The sequence below is a fragment of the Rhinoderma darwinii genome, chromosome 2, assembly GCF_050947455.1.
Source record: "Rhinoderma darwinii isolate aRhiDar2 chromosome 2, aRhiDar2.hap1, whole genome shotgun sequence".
NCBI classification, from domain to species: domain Eukaryota; kingdom Metazoa; phylum Chordata; class Amphibia; order Anura; family Rhinodermatidae; genus Rhinoderma; species Rhinoderma darwinii.
The window spans coordinates 27185368-27199036 of record NC_134688.1 but is presented as its reverse complement, the minus strand read 5'-3'; positions in this window follow the sequence as shown (position 1 = coordinate 27199036).

Here is a 13669-nt window from a genome sequence, read left to right as displayed (position 1 = left end):
GTGTGGATTAAAGGAAATTTAACGTATGTTCATTTATACATGTTTGTGTTTCTACATATGCGGAGAAAACCTAGACCACAAATACGGCTGTGTGAGTAATATGGGTGTCATCCTTGCTCTTGTCCTGACCCTGGCAGTATGTGACGTGTAGCCCCTTGATCCAATCAGGAGCCATATTTTAAGGGTATGTTCACACAGTTTTTTCAGGCGTACTTTGAAACGCAAAACTATTGCATTAAGCTCTAAAATACGCCTTGAAAATGCTTGTCAACAGCTTAGCATTGAATTCAGGGGTAAAAAGCTGTGTAGTGCATGCGGGGTGTCATTTTACACCACTGGTTCAACAAAACGCGGCATAAAAATAAGACTCCTATAATGTCATCATTGACAAAGTCAGACCTGTGCTGCAGTTCTAGAAAAAGAATGCAGGAATACCCCGGCACTGCAAATGTTCAGCTCCTAGAGCTACCGAGTAGGAAGATGACTGTGTAGTGGTCGGTACATTGCTATCGAGAACATACCCTTTATTGAGATCTATAGCTTTGGTTTTAAAAGGGAAATTGTCCTATGACAAGACCACTTTATGGGGTGGGGGTAGTAAAATTTGGCATCCGTGTAACCGCATGCTGATGGTTTAAGTAAATCTCTAAGTGAATGTCTAGACTTTCCACCCACCCTCTTAGGCTATGTTCACACTGAGTTTTTTGACGTGGAAACCACGTCGCAAAACTCGGCAAAAACGGCCCGAAAACGCCTCCCATTGATTTCAATGGGAGGCGTCGGCGTCTTTTTCCCGCGAGCAGTAAAACTGCCTCGCGGGAAAAAGAAGCAACATGCCCTATTTTTGGGCGTTTACGCCTCTGACCTCCCATTGACTTCAATGGGAGGCAGAGAAAGCGTATTTCACGGTGTTTTATGCCCGCGGCGCTCAATGGCCGCGGGCGAAAATCGGCGTGCAGGGAGAGGAAAATCTGCCTCAAAGTTCCAAATCGGAATTTTGAGGCAGATATTCCTCCTGCAAAATACTCCATGTGAACATAGCCTTATAGGAAGCAGTTACCACAGAAATTTTTTTTACATTTTTCCATCATATTAAAGAGGCTCTGTCACCACATTATAAGTGGCCTATATTGTACATGATGTGATCGGCGCTGTAATGTAGATTACAGTAGTTTTTTTAATTTAGAAAAACGATCATTTTTGACGGAGTTATGACCTATATTAGCTTTATGCTAATAACTTTCTTAATGGACAACAGGGCGTGTTTTACTATATGGCCAAGTGTGCGTTGTGGAGAGAAGTGTATGGCGCTGACCAATCAGTGACCAATCAGCGTCATACTTTTCTCCCCAATAAGAGACCTTAAATGGGGAGTTCATGCTCAAAACCCTCCGATGTATGCAAATGAAAACAAATCTGCAAAGAGTGCGGCAAAATTCCTCCACAGTGGGAAAAAAAATGTTATCACAAACATTTGATAGCCGGTGAGACTGCCGAGGGCGGCACAGCCAGTTATACGGTTCTGGGGGCAATTACTTTTTCACACGGATGATTTAGGTTTTGAATACGTGTTTATCCTCCGTAAATGGAATGATCATTTAAAAGCTGCATTTTGTGTTCACTTTTTGGTCTTTTTCTTATATTAAATTAATTGGATGATCTGAAACATTTAAAGCGTACCTAACTTTTCAGAATAAGCTGACCTATGTTTTTACATGAGGAATAACACCATTTTTGTCCATTATATGGCTTGTATCCTGCATTTCTTAGAGGCTGCAGAGGGGAAAACTGCTATCTCTAATCCTCAGTTTTCTCTGAGCTAGTGGGTGGAGCCTAACTGCTATCATGTCTTCTGCACACATAGAAGAGGAGACTCCTGCTATCCTATCGCTATTTATCCCATATATACAATTTGCAGCAGCATGGAGAACATCACACAGCAGTAATGAGCAGTGTAGCTAAGTGAGACTGACCTCTTACCAGGAAGCTACAGCATGTCTGTATGTGTCTTTCACTCTGCTCATGCTCACCCCTCTCCATAGACTTCTATGGGCAGCATGTCTGTGTCTCCGCTATCTATGCTCCCTCTCCATAGACGTCTACAGGCAGGTAGTGAAGACACACCCTCACTTGCTGCAGTCTTAGGGTATGTGCACACACACTAATTACGTCCGTAATTGACGGACCTATTTCGGCCGCAAGTACCGGATCGAACACAGTGCAGGGAGCCGGGCTCCTAGCATCATACTTATGTACGATGCTAGGAGTCCCTGTCTCGCTGCAGGACCACTGTCCCGTACTGAAAACATGATTACAGTACGAGACAGTTGTCCTGCAGCGAGGCAGGGACTCCTAGCATCGTACATAAGTATGATGCTAGGAGCCCGGCTCCCTGCACTGTGTTCGGTCCGGTACTTGCGGCCGAAATACGTCCGTCAATTACGGACGTAATTAGTGTGTGTGCACATACCCTTAGATTGCTAGAGATGGGTTGTTGATCTAGGGACTTATTCTAATTGCCATTTTAACCCCTTTCCGCATTTGGAGGTACTATTATATGATAATTGTGATGTACTGGACGCAATAGGATGTAACTTCTCATCCAGTGAATGGCGATGGCACAGTCATTTACAGCCAACAACACCGCAACGAGCGCTGCGTTTAGATGGTTAGAGGGAGGGGGCTATCTCTGTCACCCCATCAAAACGATTACGGGGAGCCGATGGGTTACCATGGCAGCCGTGCCAAAAGCTTGTGTTGTGACTGTTTAATCCCGGGTTCCCACGGGTCAGATACACTGCGTAAAAATCACACAGCGTATCCAACCTGGAACCCGCAGCACCCCACGTTACATAATAAAGCGCTCACACTTACCCCCTCGCTCCTTTGACGTCCGCTCCGGCCTCCTACGATGATGTTGCAGGTCATGTGATGCTGCAGCCATTGCCTGCAGCGGTCACTTGGGATGAAACGTAGTTCACTGCAGGAAGAAGGAGGGCGTTCTGGGTAAGTATGATGGTTTTTTTTGGTCTCCGGATTTGCGGTGTAATTACTGCAGTCACAACACTTGGCTTTCTGTTGCGGGTTTTTAAATTCCGCATCGCAGGTCGATTTATTAACGCTTATGCTGCAGGGTTTTTTCTGCAGAGTGGGCGTGAGATTTACTAGATTTCATTCACTTTGCTGCTACTGCAAATGCTGCGGACTTTCCGCACACAATTCTGTTGCGGACATTCCGCAGCGTTTACGCTACGTGGGAACCCGGCCTAAAACCGGCCTTACTATAAAACAATCATGACTCATCTGACCTTACACAACATTGATCTTTATATAGATGCCCCTAAAACAAGAATTCTCACTAATAGACATTTTTATTATCTGTCAGAACAGATCCAGAACTTTCTTTATAATACTTTCTTAGTCATCACATGGGAAAAAATAATTAGAGTCGGTAACAGACTACGGCTGAGAGTTGTAGTTTCCCAATAGGCGGTGAGCCACAAGTTGGACACGACTGGTCTTAAAGTGGTTGTATGAGATTAGATAGACAGCTCAACTCTCCCCTCACGTCTGCCATGGGCGGAAATAAGGATTGGCATGTTGTATGTCAACATGTCCACTGGGAGATAAGCCACTCAGAGGTCTAGGCGGCCACTTGTCCGGGGCAATACAAATTCATAATCAGCCTATCCAACCATGCTTGTTTATGTGGAGACAGCCAGTTGACGTGGTATTTCCGCCTTTGGAGGCATTGAGTAGATAAGACTGAATTCCTGGAATGGTATATAGATTTGTCCTACTGTTAATCAGGGGTTATGTCTATATTTATTTTAGTGACAGCCCATATGGTTGTCTTTTCTACAAAGTTATATACGAATAACAGGAAGTGTTGTCATGGGGACAGAGGACAAGAGGAGCTGAAGGCATCAGACTTGTAACTTTAAGCATTGATGTGTTTATAAACTGTTATGACACAGGGAAATAATGTATACTTGTTATTAGTATATTATTATACTGTATTCCATATCAGGGAGCCCTAAATACTAAGTTTCTCCATATACAGGTATATACATGGGGGACACAGGTTCTCCAGACTTTACTAGGGGTGACCCCTTTATATTTTGCTCTGCAGGGGACATCATTACTCCAAAGGCATGGCTGCTTTTTTCCAAAAACAGGAACACGCCCGTCCATGAGTTTGAAGTTGCAGCTTGGCTCCATTGAAGGGAATGGGTTGAACTGCAATTCCGAACACAACCTTGTGTGGCGCTGTTTTTGAAAGTTATTAGCCATGTTTTTCTAATCTTTGCCAACCCCTTTAGTCTTGTCACGTCTCCTAACATGTCTATTTGAGTAAATACTTGTATTCCCTTGAAATAAAAATTCTAGAACTCTATGCTGTGCCATTCTTCTTTTATTCTTCTGTTATTCCTACTAGAAATTGATGAATAAATATACAACTGGGTGTTACCATTACCCTTTTCAAAGGGGCGTGTCCCTACACAATTTCACTTGGTCAGCACTGATTGGACTGTCAGTCTGTGTCGGGACACACCCCCAACTGGTAACACCCAGTTGTCAATTTAGTCATACATTTCTAAGAGGAATAACAGAGGAACGGCACAACATAGATTTCTAAAAAAAAGTTGCTCCAGAATTGTTATTTCATGGGGAATACAATGACTTAGTAAAACAGAAATGTCAGGAGAGTTGGCAGGTCCTCTTTAATGCTGATAGATACAACAGATACTTTACAGTCGTGCAATATTCCAACCCTTTTTTGGGTATATGACCTTTGTTGAGCGAGTCGCCCAGGACCGGTCTTTAGGATTGAAAAGTCACAGCCTGCTCCTCCTGTGGTTCCTGTATTTCTTAGCTTTCCACCTGTCACCCAGGAAGTTCTAAATTCCACCAGGGTCATCCGCTGGCCTGACCGTGGGAAGCTTCTTGGTTTTTCATCTACAGTGGAAGCCGTGCCTGTATGTGGGATTCTTCAGCCCTACATGGCAGTCCTGAAGAAACTCCCAGTCATCAGGGAATGTGGATCTGTCCAGGGAGGGACCTCCACTTCATTACTTGATCAAAATGTTCCTCGAGGCTTTGGTGATGGCTTCATTTCAACAGCAACAAAGCGTGCCAGGAAAGTCAAAGAAGGTCTATGCAGAATGACTGTCACTTGAGGGTAATAATCTGCGTTATAAGGAACGCATATGTGTTTGCTTCATTCCAAGATTGCTTGAACAGACCTTGAGCAAAGGAAATGGGAGCTGCTTTGTCACTTACATAAGCTTTAATGTTAGCATGATGTACCGCTAGACATTATATGATATAAGTGCACTTTATTAGATAAGAAATCATGCCTAAACAGCGATATTATGAATTATATGTGGCGCTACATCAACTACTCACATAGGTGACTGATATAATTATTATAAAAAGGATCATTTACATTAAATGTATGCAGAAATAAAAAATAAATTAGAATGGTGCAGTACCGCTATTCAGCCATCAGGTGTCACTGTAGTCTGCACGGCACTTCTTTAGCCATCACTGCTGTCTATAGGATGGCATCTATAGTTTTGCTAATTGTGTCAGTGGAAACAGTGACACCTGCAGGTTATGGGTAGAATTGCTCTTCTGATTTGCTTATGATATATAAGGTTAATCACACTTTATTTTTTATTTTTGTTGGGAGAATATCTTTATAACAAATGTACATGTGTGGTGCAAAGTGAAACAAACATCCTGTGAACATTATCACTAATAAAGAATAGCTGTCCCCCAAATAACTGCATCTTAAAGAGGCTCTGTCACCAGATTTTGCAACCCCTATCTGCTATTGCAGCAGATCGGCGCTGCAATGTAGATTACAGTAACGTTTTTATTTTAAAAAAACGAGCATTTTTGGCCAAGTTATGACCATTTTTGTAGTTATGCAAATGAGGCTTGCAAAAGTCCAAGTGGGTGTGTTTAAAAGTAAAAGTCCAAGTGGGCGTGTATTAGGTGCGTACATCGGGGCGTTTTTAATACTTTTACTAGCTGGGCGCTGTGAAGAGAAGTAACATCCTCTTCTCTTCAGAACGCCCAGCTTGTGACAGTGCAGATCTGTGACGTCACTCACAGGTCCTGCATCGTGACGGCCACATCGGCAGCAGAGGCTACAGTTGATTCTGCAGCAGCATCAGCGTTTGCAGGTAAGATCGACTTACCTGCAAACGCTGATGCTGCTGCAGAATCAACTGTAGCCTCTGCTGCCGATGTGGCCGTCACGATGCAGGACCTGTGAGTGACGTCACAGATCTGCACTGTCACAAGCTGGGCGTTCTGAAGAGAAGAGGATGTTACTTCTCATCAGAGCGCCCAGCTAGTGAAAGTATTAAAAACGCCCCGATGTACGCACATAATACACGCCCACTTGGACTTTTACTTTTAAACACACCCACTTGGACTTTTGCAAGCCTCATTTGCATAACTACAAAAATGGTCATAACTTGGCCAAAAATGCTCGTTTTTTTAAAATAAAAACGTTACTGTAATCTACATTGCAGCGCCGATCTGCTGCAATAGCAGATAGGGGTTGCAAAATCTGGTGACAGAGCCTCTTTAGCACAAAAACATATTATTATAATATCTACGTAATATGTGATATGTATATAAACTAGTGTCAAGGACATAAAGTATTATATAGACATTGCATCTAAGCTATAGTTAAATGCTATAGCCCAATACTAGGTTTAAAAATAAAGTTAATAAAATAAAAACAATTCTTTCATGTGGAGGAGTTTTAACGTTTCACAACACATAAATAAATTAGTGTTCGAGCATCGAGCCAGACAGAGCTGCATTCACTATTCTGCTGGTTTTTATTGGAATCTGTCAGCAAACTTGTTGTCGGACACTCCCCTAGCTTAACTGAGCTCCTATAATTGGGAAAGACAGTTATTTTTTCCCACGTCAGATTACTGTACAGTTCATAGTGTAAAGACAACACTTGTCAGAATTAAAATGACCAGAACAAGCTCTGTACCGACATTAAACCAGCAGGTAATGCTGGGAGATATAAACTTTGAGGCCTGAAGAATTGTGAATGCAGCTCTGGGGTATAATACAGACTGTAGCACAGGAGCTGTACAAGATAAGTATTTCATAACCATTAATATCAGAGTGTGTATATGTCTATATATAATATGGAAGTTTTTATTAGAAGAGTCTCGTGATGAGGTTTCCTGCCGCCGGTACTCCAGCAGTCAGCCGTAATCTATTGAGTGCACGCCTCTTAATATATAGGGGAGGGGATAGCAGGAGGAGGTAGCAGAGAGAGACTCACACAGACAGACTGTCAATACAAGTCTATGGAGGGGGAGAGGTGAGACAGGGTATGAAGCAGGAGCAAAGTGAGAAAGACACATGCTGCTGGTAAGATTTCTATGACACTCCAGTGCTGGACTCTCAGCTACACTGCTCATTACTGCTGTATAAGCTCCTCCATTCTACTTCAGCTTCTATATATATATATATATATATATATATATATATATATATATATATATATATATATATATATATACTAGTCCTCAATGAATTAGAATATCATCAAAAAGTTTATTTATTTCAGTAATTCAATTAAAAAAGAGAAACTCATATATTCTATAGATTCATTACACACAGAGTGATCTATTTCCACCATTTTTTCTTTTAATGTTGATGATTATGGTAACAGTTATTGAAAATCAAAAATTTTGTGTCTCAGAAAATTAGAATATTAAATAAGGCCAATATCAAAAATAATTTTTATTACCGAAATGTTGGCCTACTCAAATGTATGTACAGTATATGCCCTCAATACTTGGTTGGGCTCCGACTCTGCATGAATTACTGCATCAATGCGGCGTGGCATGGGGGCGATCAGCCTGTGGCACTGCTGAGGTGTTATCAATACAGCGTGGCATGGAGGCGATCAGCCTGTGGCACTGCTGAGGTGTTATCAATACGGCGTGGCATGGAGGCGATCAGCCTGTGGCACTGCTGAGTTGTTATCAATGCGGCGTGGCATGGAGGCGATCAGCCTGTGGCACTGCTGAGCTGTTATCAATGCGGCGTGGCATGGAGACGATCAGCCTGTGGCACTGCTGAGGTGTTATCAATGCGGCGTGGCATGGAGGCGATCAGCCTGTGGCACTGCTGAGGTGTTATGGAAGCCCAGGTTGCTTTGATAGCGGCCTTCAGCTCGTCTGCATTGTTGGGTCTGATGTCTCATCTTCCTCTTGACAATACCCCATAGAGAATCTATGGGGTTTAGGTCGGGCGAGTTTGCTGGCCAATCATGCGCAGTGATACTGTGGTTATTACACCAGGTATTGGTAGTTTTGGCAGTGCGGGCAGGTGCCAGTCCTGCTGGAAAATGAAATCATCATCTCCATAAAGCTGGTCAGCAGAGGGAAGCATGAAGTGCTGGGAAATTTCCTGTTAGACTGCAGAGGTAGAGATATGAGAGCAGGATTCTCTTCTATGAGGGCAGGGTATAGAAGACATGATAGCAGTTAGGCTGCGCCCACTTTCTCAGAGATAACTGAGAATTAGAGATGGAGCCTGCAGAGGGGAAAGCTGCTATATAATGCAAAATACATGTTATATAATGGCCGGAAATGGTGCTATTCCTCATGTACATATGACAGCTTATTATTAAAATCTCCTGAAAAGTTAGGAACGCTTTAAGTTGTGAGGTGGGACCTCCATGGATCGGACTTGTTTTTCCAGCACATTCTACAGATGCTCGTTCGGGTTGCGATCTGGGGAATTTGGAGGCCAAGTCAACACTTTAAACTCTTTGTCATGTTCCTCAAACCATTCCTGAACCATTTTTGCATTGTGTCTGGTGCATTGTCCTGCTGAATGAGACCACTGCTATCAGGAAATACCGCTGCCATGAAGGGTTGTACTTTGTCTGCAGCCATGTTTAAGTAGGTGGTACTTGTCAAAGTAACATCTACATGAATGCCAGGACCCAAGGTATTCCAGCAGAACATTGCCCAGAGCATCACACTGCCTCCGCCAGCTTGTCTTCTTCCCATAGTGCATCTTGGCGCCATGGTAACCCATCAGCGCCTGGCGATTGCATTGCAGGTGTGCCCACGTGGTGACAGAGGAATTTGAGTTCTTTCCAATTCCAGCAGTTGCGGCAGGAGTTTGGTTGTGCAAAACAGCCGTGCTCCTGCCTCTGGTCTCGCGGGTACAGTGGCAGTACCCACGAGATCTGAGAGCTCTGTTAAATATTCTACACCTTCATTAAAGTTAATATCATCAATAAGGTCAATGATAGTAACAAAGTTTAGGACACAAAAGTGGATGTGCATATGTACAGTTTAGATGGAGGGTGGCCTTAAAGAGGCTCTGTCACCAGATTTTGCAGCCCCTATCTGCTATTGCAGCAGATAGGCGCTGCAATGTAGATTACAGTAACGTTTTTATTCTTAAAAAACGAGCATTTTTGGCCAAGTTATGACCATTTTCGTATTTATGCAAATGAGGCTTGCAAAAGTACAACTGGGCGTGTTGAAAAGTAAAAGTACAACTGGGCGTGTATTATGTGCGTACATCGGGGCGTGTTTACTACTTTTACTAGCTGGGCTTTCTGAAGAGAAGTATCATCCACTTCTCTTCAGAACGCCCAGCTTCTGGCAGTGCAGCACTGTGACGTCACTCACAGGTCCTGCATCGTGTCGGCACCAGAGGCTACAGTTGATTCTGCAGCAGCATCAGCATTTGCAGGTAAGTAGCTACATCGACTTACCTGCAAACGCCGATGCTGCTGCAGAATCATCTGTAGCCTCTGGTGCTGACACGATGCAGGACCTGTGAGTGACGTCACAGTGTGATCTCTGGAGAACACGGCTGTGTCTGCACTGCCAGAAGCTGGGCGTTGTGAAGAGAAGTGGATTAAACTTCTATACACAACGCCCAGCTAGTAAAAGTAGTAAACACGCACCGATGAACGCACATAATACACGCCCAGTTGTACTTTTACTTTTCAACACGCCCAGTTGTACTTTTGCAAGCCTCATTTGCATAAATACGAAAATGGTCATAACTTGGCCAAAAATGCTCGTTTTTTAAAAATAAAAACGTTACTGTAATCTACATTGCAGCGCCGATCTGCTGCAATAGCAGATAGGGGTTGCAAAATCTGGTGACAGAGCCTCTTTAAGTCAAACGTGTTGTTCGTTTTTCCTTAGGATACAAATCTGGATATCTATGTAATATATGAATGTCTATATTTGCAGTCTTGGTCTATAATTGGTCCCAGGAACATATAGTGGTCTGTAGAATGATGCTAGGATTCCTGGTTTATGAAAAATAGAAGCCGACACTGTGCTGATGAGACCTAAAAGACAGAAACAGAACATGATGTACAGACTGGCTAAGCAGACACACTGTCGAACCTGCTGACAAGCGAAAGAAACATTAGATGGATGTTGGATTTCAGTATGTAATGTAGAGACTGTTTTCCTCCTTTTGGTATAGAGGTATTGGAAATTTTTAGCAGGGAGCATTGCCTAAATGTCTCCCAAACTCGCCTTTCTTTTTCTGAGACTGTGAGCACTGATTGGACAGTGTAAGTCTGTGTAGGGTCACAAACCCAACTGGTAACAGTACACCCAGTTGTCAATTTATTCATAAATTTCTAGGAGGAGTAACAGAAGAACGGCACAACACAGTTCTAAAAGATTCTACAAAATTGTTATATTATGGGGTGTACAAGTATTTACTAAGACAGAAATGTCAGGAGAAATGACAGGTCCTCTTTAAGGAAAATCAGCATTCCACTTAGCCAATTAGGCTCCATGCACACGACTGTAGAATTTGTCTGTAATTATGGTCCGTAATTACGGAACCATTCACTTCTATTGCCCACGGACACCTTCCCGTATATTTACAGGGCGGTGCCCGTGCCGTAGAAAGGCTTCGAAAAGATAGGACATGTCCTATTTTTTGCTTTTTACGGACCGTTCTCCCATATTTTATGTCCGTGCAGAGAGCCCGGAAACACTTTACATGAATGGGCCGCCTCCATGGCACTTGCTATAGTGGTGACAGGGATATTTAAACCTGGATTTCTCAGTCATTCACCTTCCATTATATAGTGATTTTAGAAGTTTTTAGGGGTCAAAAGTCCCAAATCACACCAGACCACCACCACAGAACCATTGCTCTTAAATATTTGATTAAAATATAATAAAATTCTTTTGTATGGTACCTATGGTGTGCTATTGTGTTATTTCAGTCTCAATATGGTAGTGTCTATGTATATACTATAGGGATTGTGTCTATGCTGATATACGCAGATCATTATATGTATTTTTTTGGCCTGGTTTTGTATACACTACCGTTCAAAAGTTTGGGGTCACCCAGACAATTTTGTGTTTTCCATGAAAACTCACACTTATATTTATCAAATGAGTTGCAAAATGACTAGAAAATATAGTCAAGACATTGACAAGGTTAGAAATAATGATTTTTATTTCAAATAATAATTTTCTCCTTCAAACTTTGCTTTGGTCTTGGAATGCTCCATTTGCAGCAATTACAGTATTGCAGACCTTTGGCATTCTAGCTGTTAATTTGCTGAGGTAATCGGGAGAAATTTCACCCCATGCTTCCAGAAGCCCCTCCCACAAGTTGGATTGGCTTGATGGGCACTTCTTGCGTACCATACGGTCAAGCTGCTCCCACAACAGCTCTATGGGGTTGAGATCTGGTGACTGCGCTGGCCACTCCATTACAGATAGAATACCAGCTGCCTGCTTCTTCCCTAAATAGTTCTTGCATAATTTGCAGGTGTGCTTTGGGTCATTGTCCTGTTGTAGGATGAAATTGGCTCCAATCAAGCGCTGTCCACAGGGTATGGCATGGCGTTGCAAAATGGAGTGATAGCCTTCCTTATTCAAAATCCCTTTTACCTTGTACAAATCTCCCACTTTACCAGCACCAAAGCAACCCCAGACCATCACATTACCTCCACCATGCTTGACAGATGGCGTCAGGCACTCTTCCAGCATCTTTTCAGTTGTGCTGCGTCTCACAAATGTTCTTCTGTGTGATCCAAACACCTCAAACTTCGATTCGTCTGTCCATAACACTTTTTTCCAATCTTCCTCTGTCCAATGTCTGTGTGCTTTTGCCCATATTAATCTTTTCCTTTTATTAGGCAGTCTCAGATATGGCTTTTTCTTTGCCACTCTGCCCTGAAGGCCAGCATCCCGGAGTCGCCTCTTCACTGTAGACGTTGACACTGGCGTTTTGCGGGTACTATTTAATGAAGCTGCCAGTTGAGGACCTGTAAGGCGTCTATTTCTCAAACTAGAGACTCTAATGTACTTGTCTTGTTGCTCAGTTGTGCAGCGGGGCCTCCCACTTCTCTTTCTACTCTGGTTAGAGCCTGTTTGTGCTGTCCTCTGAAGGGAGTAGTACACACCGTTGTAGGAAATCTTCAGTTTCTTGGCAATTTCTCGCATGGAATAGCCTTCATTTCTAAGAACAAGAATAGACTGTCGAGTTTCACATGAAAGCTCTCTTTTTCTAGCCATTTTGAGAGTTTAATCAAACCCACAAATGTAATGCTCCTGATTCTCAACTAGCTCAAAGGAAGGTCAGTTTTATAGCTCCTCTAAACAGCAAAACTGTTTACAGCGGTGCTAACATAATTGCACTAGGGGTTTCAAGTGCTTTCTAATCATCCATTAGCCTTCTAACACAGTTAGCAAACACAATGTACCATTAGAAAACTGGAGTGATGGTTGCTGGAAATGGGCCTCTATACAGCTATGTAGATATTGCATTAAAAACCAGACGTTTGCAGCTAGAATAGTCATTTAGCACATTAACAATGTATAGAGTGTATTTCTGATTAATTGAATGTTATCTTCATTGAAAAAAACGGTGCTTTTCTTGCAAAAATAAGGAAATTTCTAAGTGACCCTAAACTTTTGAATGGTAGTGTAGGTATTGATATATAATATAGTACATGACAATCTCTACATGGATCCAGAGATCTCCCCATTTATTGTTCCAATTGCTCTCCTAGATTTTCTTCAGGCCGGCCGCTCAGGGGGAGTTTCCTTTCTGCTACAGCTCCTCCCCAACCCTGTCGTAGCTTGTATGGGCAGATTGTTCTGATTCACTGCCTCTGTCTCCTCCCTAGCAGAAGCTTTACAAATGCCCCATTACATGTATTTGAAGGGAGAGCCAAGCCCTATATAACTGGAGGAGGAGAGCCCAGCCCTATATAACTGAAGAAGAGTGAGAGTCCAGCCCTATATAACTGAAGAAGAGTGAGAGTCCAGCCCTATGTTACTCAAGAAGAATGAGAGTCCAGCCCTATATAACTGAAGAAGAGGGAGAGCCCAGCCCTATATAACTGAAGAAGAGGGAGAGCCCATCCTTATATAACTGAAGAAGAGGGAGAGCCCAGCCCTATATAACTGAAGAAGAGGGAGAGCCCAGCCCTATATAACTGAAGAAGAGGGAGAGCCCAGCCCTATATAACTGAAGTAGTGGGAGAGCCTGCAGCTTAAACACAGTCAGGGGATGAGCAGAAGAGGGGAGAGCCCAGCCCTATATAACTGAAGAAGTAGGAGAGCCTGCAGCTTACGCACAGTGAAAGGATGAGCAG